The following is a 7786-nucleotide window of genomic DNA, read 5'->3' as shown; positions in this document are numbered from 1 at the left end:
ACCATTGATTTATATAGGGGCATGATGATATGGGCTGATCTGTTTTCAATACCCTTCCTAATAATCCCCAGCATAGCATTGGCCTTCTTTATTGCAGTCACACACTGTCTCGACATTTTCAGTGAGTTATCTACTACAACTCCAAGATCTCTCTCTTGATCAGTCTCTGCCAGTTCGGACCCCATCAACGTGTATTTATATTTAGGATTTTTGGCTCCAATGTGCATCACCTTGCACTTGGCCACATTGAACCCCATTTGCCATGTTGACGCCCAGTTGCCCATCTTTGACAGATCCCTTTGGAGTGCCTCACAATCCTCACTGGTTTTCACCACCCTGAACAACTTCGTATCATCCGCAAATTTATCCACTTCACTGCTTACTCCCAACTCCAAATCGTTAATGAACAAGTTAAAAAGCAGTAGTTTCTCTATTGAAACTACCAGTATTCTCAATCCTGAAGGGGAAAAATCAAGCTCAGTAGCACCTTAAAGACTCATGATATTTCCAAGGTATGAGCTGTCAAGAATCAAGCCTCCCTTGGTCAGATACAAGTAAGAATGAAGATCCACCAGTCCCGTAAGGACAATTAAACAGGTGGCACGCTACGCTGGCTCTCTAATTCTGTAAGAAGAAGGATTGGATTTATACCCCGTCCTTCACTACCCGAAGGAGTCTCAGAGCGGCTTACAAACTCCTTTCCCTTCCCCTCCCCACAACAGACACCCCGTGAGCAATGCTCCCTCTAAGCTGTGAAGTCTTGTGAGCAAAAATTCTACTTGGTGAGCTCCTGGCATTAAAGTTGTGAGTGAGTGATTGGGCTGCTGCACAAATGATTTTGCTCTGGAGCCCTCCATTCTGAGCTGAGACAAAAATGTGTGAGCCAGAGGCTAAAAAACTGTGAGCTAGCTCACACTACCTCAGCTTAGAGGGAACATTGCCTGTGAGGTCGGCGGGGCTGAGGGAGCGCTTTCAAGAACTGACTTGAGAGAACAGCCCTGAGAGAACTTGTGACTGACCCAAGGTCACAGCAGCAGCTGCATGTGGAGGAGTGGGGAATCAAACCCGTTTTTCCCAGATTAGTGTCTGCGCTCCTAAACACTACACCAAACTGGCTTTCAAGAACTAGGGTTGTCAGTCTCCATGTGAGGCCTGGAGAGGTTCAGACTACGGTTCTCCTAGAGGAAATGACTGCTTTGGAGGCTGGACTCCGGCCTCAACTAAGGTCCTTTCACTTCACATGCGCCACCCCTCAGATCTTCAGAAACTGTTCTACACAGACCTGGCAACCCTAACGTGTGTCGTAATGACATGCTGGAGTTGCCACCCGTTCAGCTGACCCCCAAAGCTGTGCCTTTAACGGCAGCCTGAGATAACCACAATTATCACTTGCTCCTTTTGGCAGGTCAGAACAGGGCAGGTAAAGGCTCAGCTACAAGGGCTGGACACCAGGCAATCCTCGGCTCACCTGCCAGGAACCAGGTCCAATCAGCAGGAGGATCTGTAGCAGCGTGCAACATCAGGGCTTTGATGGGAGGTAGGTTCGGGAGGGGCAAAAGGAAATACTGCTTTACACAGAGAGTGATTAAAACGTGGGATTCACTGCCAGAGGATGTGGTGAGGGCCACAGGAATAAGCAGCTTTAAAAGGGGATTGGATAGATTCATGGAGGAGAGATCGATCAGTGGCTACTAGCTATGATGGCTGAGGGGAACCTCCCCATTCAGGAGCACTAATCCTCTGAATCCCAGAGCCAGGAGGCCACATCAGGAGAAGGCCTCAGCCTCTCTGCCCTATTTATTCAATTTATACCCCGCGCTCCCCGCCAAAGCTCCAGAGGGACTGTGTAGCCACTGTGTGAGGCAGGATGCTGGACTGGGATGGACCACTACAGAGACAGGATGCTGGACTAGATGGACCCTCATTGGTCTGATCCAGCAGGGCTCTTCTTATGTTCTTATGAAGGCCTCAGCCTCTCTGCCCTGTTGTTGGCCCTCCAGGGGACCTGGTTAGCCACTGTGTGAGACAGGAGGCTGGACTAGATGGACCTTCATTGGTCTGATCCAGCAGGCCTCTTCTTATGTTCTTAAGGTTGCTGGGGCTTCAAAGAAATGAAGATCAGCGATTTCCCCATAACTAGCAGGAACTCTTTTGTCAAGCCCTGATGTCCATCTATATTTGAGTAGACCACTGTTGCCCCCACCCCCCACGCACCAAGAATACAGAGCATCCCTTGCCCCAGACATAAGAACATAAGAGAACCCGTGTTGGATCAGGCCAATGCCCCATCCAGTCCAACACTCTGTGTCACACAGTGGCCAAAAACACCAGGTGTCATCAGGAGGGCCAGGACACCAGAAGCCCTCCCACTGTTGCCCCCCCCCATCAGCACCAAGAATACAGGGCATCCCTTGCCCCAGACCGAGAGTCCCTATCCATACCTTGTGGCTAATAACCACTGATGGACCTCTGCTCCATATGTTTATCTAATTTATCAGCAATTTCATGGAGTGCCCACGAGTTCTTGTATTGTGAGAAAGGGAGAAAAGTACCTCTTTCTCTATCTGCTCTTTCCCATGCATAATCTTATAAACCTCAATCATGTCACCCCTCAGTCGTCGTTTCTCCAAGCTAAAGAGCCCTAAGCACCTTAACCTTTCCTCATAGGGAAAGTGTTCCAACCCTTTTATCATTCGAGTTGCCCTTTTGCCCTTTTCTGCATTCCCCCCCCCCAATGCTTTAATATCCTTTCTGAGGTGTGGCGACCAGAACTGCACACAGTATTCCAAATGAAGTTCTGTCCCTTTAACAGAAGCTTCATGTGTGGAATCCAGCAGCTGAAACTTTTCGTGGCTGGGAGGTAAGTAACATCACCTGCTAAATAACACCCCCTTAAGCTTCTGTTAAAGGGGCAGGACAGTATTTCTCCACTCTGTGGCAACCCTCAGTGAATCCGAACATGCTAGAAAAGTGAGCCAATAGGAGCAAGGTGCAATTTAACAAGGATACGTGCCAAGTTATACATCTGGGTAACAAAAACAAGGAACATGTATACCGGATGGGGGATACACTTCTGAGCAGCAGTGCGTATGAACAAGATCTTGGGGTACGGGTGGACCGAAAGTTAAATATGGGCCCTCCCTGGCCCCAGGCAGGCAGGGGTGGGGAGAGGCGGGGGGGAAGCAACTTACCCTCCCTCTTCTCCTGCCTCCTCCTGGCTGAATGAGGGCCGGAAGCGGGGCGGCCGGAAGCGGGGCGGCCGGAAGCGGGGGGCGGGGCTTCCTCATGTGCCCCGACCCCCTGCACCTCACCCGGGGGAACTGCGATCCCCCGCAATCCCCCCGAAATGACCTCTGGGCATAACATGCAATTCACAAGATGTCCTAGTCCCGCTGTACACTGCATTGGTCAGGCCACACCTGGAGTCTTGTGTGTAGTTCTGGGTGCCTCACTTCAAAGAGGATGTAGACAGAACACAGCCGGTACAGAGGAGAGTAAAGAGGATGATCGGGGGGCCTGGAGACCAAGGACTTGGGAATGTTCAGTCTGGAGGAGAGGAGGCTGAGGGGGGACAGGATGGCTCTCTTGAAGTATCTGAAGGGCTGTGTCACTTGGAGGAGGGCAGGGGAGCCGTTCCTGCGGGCATCCTGTTGGCAGCAGAGGAGAGGACTCGCAAGAAGGGGTTTGAATTCTAGGCGGGAGGGTACTAGCTGGATCCTAAGGAAAACCTTTCGACAGAGTTGTGCAACATTTGGAAACAGCTGCCTTGGGAGCAGGGGCAGATTAGCCATTAAGCAGACTAAGGCACGTGCTTAGGGCACCAGGGCCAAAGGGGGCACCACAAAGTTGGGGAAAGGGTGAAAAGAAAAAAAAAGAATGAAGATCTGTAAAAAAAAAATGATAAAACTAGTGCACATTGATCATGGTGCACCCTAGGGTTATCTTCTATTTTTTCTTGGCGAGTGCAGAGGCTACAACACCAAGATTGGGAGCACCAAGATTGGTCAGTGCTTAGGGCACCAGTGAGCCTTAATCCGCTCCTGCTTGGGAGGTGGTGAGCTCCCCCTCCCTCCCTCCCTGGCAGCCTTTAAGCAGCGGGTGGAAAAACCCTGGTCAGGGATGCTCTAGGCTGATCCTGCATTGAGCAGGGGGGTTGGACTAGATGGCCTCTGTTGTCCCCTTCCAACTCTGTGATTCTATTAATAAGAACAAGCTTCTTTTTTCAAAGCTTGGACTATTCACAAGGGCCGTCCTAAACAGTTCTACTCCAGAGACTCTACTGAAGTGTACTCAATGGGGTTTACTCCCAGGGAAGTGTTCTTGGGGTTGCACGCTTAATGGACTTACAGTGTACCCTTTTCTTCCAAGCAACCTTGGTTTCTCCACGGCGCAATTGGTTTGCACTGGTTCTTGAACAAAAAGCCACTAATTTAAAGAACTGTTTGCTTCCAAAAATTCCTAGATGGGCCAGTGCTTCCACTAGAGTTGCCAGCTCTGGGCTGGGGAATTCCAGGAGATTTGGGGGTAGAATCTGAGGGAGACTGGGATTTGAGGGGAGGGGAGGGGCCTCAGCAAGGCATTATGCCATAGAGTCCACCAGTGTTCCCTCTAAGCTGAGTGAGTGTGAGCTAGCTCAGAGCTTTTAAGCCCCTGGCTGACACGTTTTTGTCTTAGCCCGGGAAGGATGGGGCTCCGGAGCACACTGATTTATGCAGCAGCCCCAATCGCTCGCTCACCACTTGAATGCCAGGAGCTCACAAAGTGGAATTTTCGCTCACAGAACACCACAGCTTAGAGGGAGCATTGGTCAGCCCACCCTCCTAAGCAGCCATTTCCCCCTGGGGAACTGATCTCTGTAGTGTGGAAGTCCGTAGTCTGATTTTTGTCGCCTGGAGATCAGTCGTAATTCCTAGAGATCTCCAGGGGCCGTCTGGGGGTTGGCAACCTCCATTGTCCCAACTCCTAGTCTCACCATAGCTATTGTCATAGAATCATAGAGGTGGAAGGGACCTCCAGGGTCATCTAGTCCAACCCCCGGCACAATGCAGGAAATTCACAAATACTCACCCCCACCCCAAGTGATCCCTGCTCCATGCCCAGAAGAGGACAGAAAATCTCCAGGGTCCCCGGCCAAGCTGGCCTGGAGAAAAATTGCTTCCTGCCCCCAAAGTAGCAATCCGCATTTCCCTGGGCATGTAAGAAAGGGCCACAAGAACTAAGCCCTGAGGCAACCCTTCCTGCCCTCCCTCTCATGATCTTCCTGAGTTCACAGAATCCGCATTGCTGTCAGATGGGGCCATCTAGACTCTGTTTGAAAACCTCCATAGAAAGAGGAAGAGACTGGATTTATACCCTGCCCTTCACTACCCAAAGGTGTCTCAGAGGGGCTGACAAACTCCTTTCCCTCCCCCTCCCCACAACAGACACCCTGTGAGGTCGGTGGGCCTGAGAGAGCTCTGAGAGAAACTGCTCTCTTTTTTTCAAGAACAGCTCTTGTCAGAACTATGGCTTGCCCAAGGTCATCCAGCAGCTGCAAGTGGAGGAGTGGGGGAATCAAACCCGGTGCTCCCAGATTAGAGTCTGCGCACTTAACCACGACACCAAACAAGTTCTCTCTGTTTTGAAGCTATTGCAGTTTAGCTGTTGATGAGAGGGGTTGTTCAATTGGGAGGGAAATGAGGTGGGAAGCAGTGTTTCCTCTGAGCTGAGTTAGTGTGAGCTAGCTCACCAAGAGAGCCCACCACCTCCCGAGGAAGCCTGTTCCACTGAGGAACCCCTCTGACTGTCAGGAAATTCCTCCTGATGTTTAGCCGAAAACGCTTCTGGTTTAATTTCAACGCTGTTGGTTCTGGTCCAACCTTCTGGGGCAGCAGAAAACAACTCCACCCCACCCTCTATCTGACAGCCCTTCAAGGACTTGAAGATGGTTACCATATCGCCTCTCAGTCGTCTCCTCTCCAGGCTAAACATCCCCAGCTCCTTCACCCTTTCCTCATAGGTCTTGGTCTCCTGTCTGTGATAACTATTGCAAAAGGAGTTCACCTGAAATCAAGAGCTTTCCTAGAGAAACCAACAGCTTGCATCCCACCCCCCAACTTCAAGACTGCCCCCCCCACTCAGCTATGTCCTAAAAATCTGCAATCTGGTGTTGCTTGGGGCTGCTTTTGAATACCTGAAACACTTCCCCCGGAAGGCATTACACCACACCATGAGTGCCAGAAATATGCCACAGAGAGACAAATAGATCTGTGCAGAGAGCCAGTTTGGTGTAGAGAGCCAGTTTGGTGTCGTGGTTGAGTGTGTGGACTCTAATCTGGGAGAACCGGGTTTGATTCCCCACTCCTCCACTTGCACCTGGCTGGATGACCTTGGGCAAGCCGTAGTTCTGATCAGAGCTGTTCTTGAAAAAGAGCAGTTTCTGTCAAGAGCTCTCTCGGCCCCACCGACCTCACAGGCAGTGTTCCCTCTAAGATGAGCTAGTGTGAGCTAGCTCACAGTTTTTTAGCCTCCGGCTCACAGATTTTTGTCTTAGCTCAGGAAGGATGGCTCCAAAGCAAACTAATTTATGCAGTAGCCAAATTGCTTGCTCACAACTTTAATGCCAGTAGCTCACAAGGTAGAATTTTTGCTCACAAGACTCCACAGCTTAGAGGGAACATTGCTCACAGGGTGTCTTTTGTGGGGAAGGGAAGGGAAAGCAGTTTGTAAGCCGCTCTGAGACACCTTTGGGTAGTGAAGGGCAGGGTATAAATCCAATCTCTTCTTCTTCTTCTTAAGAGACCAGCAAGATTTGGGGTGATAAGCTTTGGAGATAGATTCAGGTGGGGGGTAGCCGATTCAGGTGGGGGGTAGCCGTGTTGGTTTGAAGGGGCAGAACCCAGGTGGAGTCCAGGGGCACCTTTAAGACCAGCAGAATAAAACTTTGTTGGTCTTAAAGGTGCCACAACCCGTGGAACAGGGATCTGTGATTAGGATCTTTACTCAGTAGTTTTTGATGGAAACCCTAATTACCAGCTCCAGGTGGCTAGTATATAAAAGAGGTGGGACCAAAAACAAGCTTTTATGGATGAAACCTCTGATTCTTGCTGGAGAGAAACAAATGGTGCTTCCTGTGCTGTTCTGTGGTTCACGGAGTGCTTCTGCTGAAAGGTATTGGATGGCTTTTGCTTTTGAATAGTCTTGTCTGGCTGAAAGTTCTCTCTGTTTTGAAGCTATTGCAGCTTAGTTGTTGACAAGGGAGGGAAATGAGGTGGGAAGCAGTGTTTCCTCTGAGCTGAGTTAGTGTGAGCTAGCTCACCGGTTTGTAGTCTCCAGCTCACACATTTTTGCCCTAGCTCAGGAAGGAGGGCTGCCGACCACACTAATTGATGCAGCAGCCCAATCACTTGTTCACAACTTTAATGCCAGCAGCTCACCAAGTGGGATTTTTTGTTCACAGGACTCCACAGCTTACAGTGAACATTGGTGGGAAGAGGCTGTCTTTGCAAGCTTTTTTTGCTATACAGGTAATACTTCTGGATTTTATTGTTTCTTTTTAAACTGGTTTGGTGTAGTGGTTAAGTGTGTGGACTCTAATCTGGGAGAACCAGGTTTGATTCCCCACTCCTCCACTTGCACCTGCTGATGTGACCTTGGACAAGCCGTAGTTCTGATAAGAGCTGTCCTTGAAAAAGAGCAGTTTCTGTCAAGAGCTCTCTCAGCCCCACCCACCTCACAGGGTGTCTGTTGTGGGGATGGGAAGGGAAAGGAGTTTGTAAGCCGCTCTGAGATTCCAAGTGAAGGGTAG

The sequence above is a fragment of the Gekko japonicus genome, unplaced genomic scaffold (genome assembly GCF_001447785.1).
Source record: "Gekko japonicus isolate JY-2015 unplaced genomic scaffold, Gekko_japonicus_V1.1 scaffold3687, whole genome shotgun sequence".
NCBI lineage: Eukaryota > Metazoa > Chordata > Lepidosauria > Squamata > Gekkonidae > Gekko > Gekko japonicus.
Note: the sequence above shows the minus strand (reverse complement) of the source record.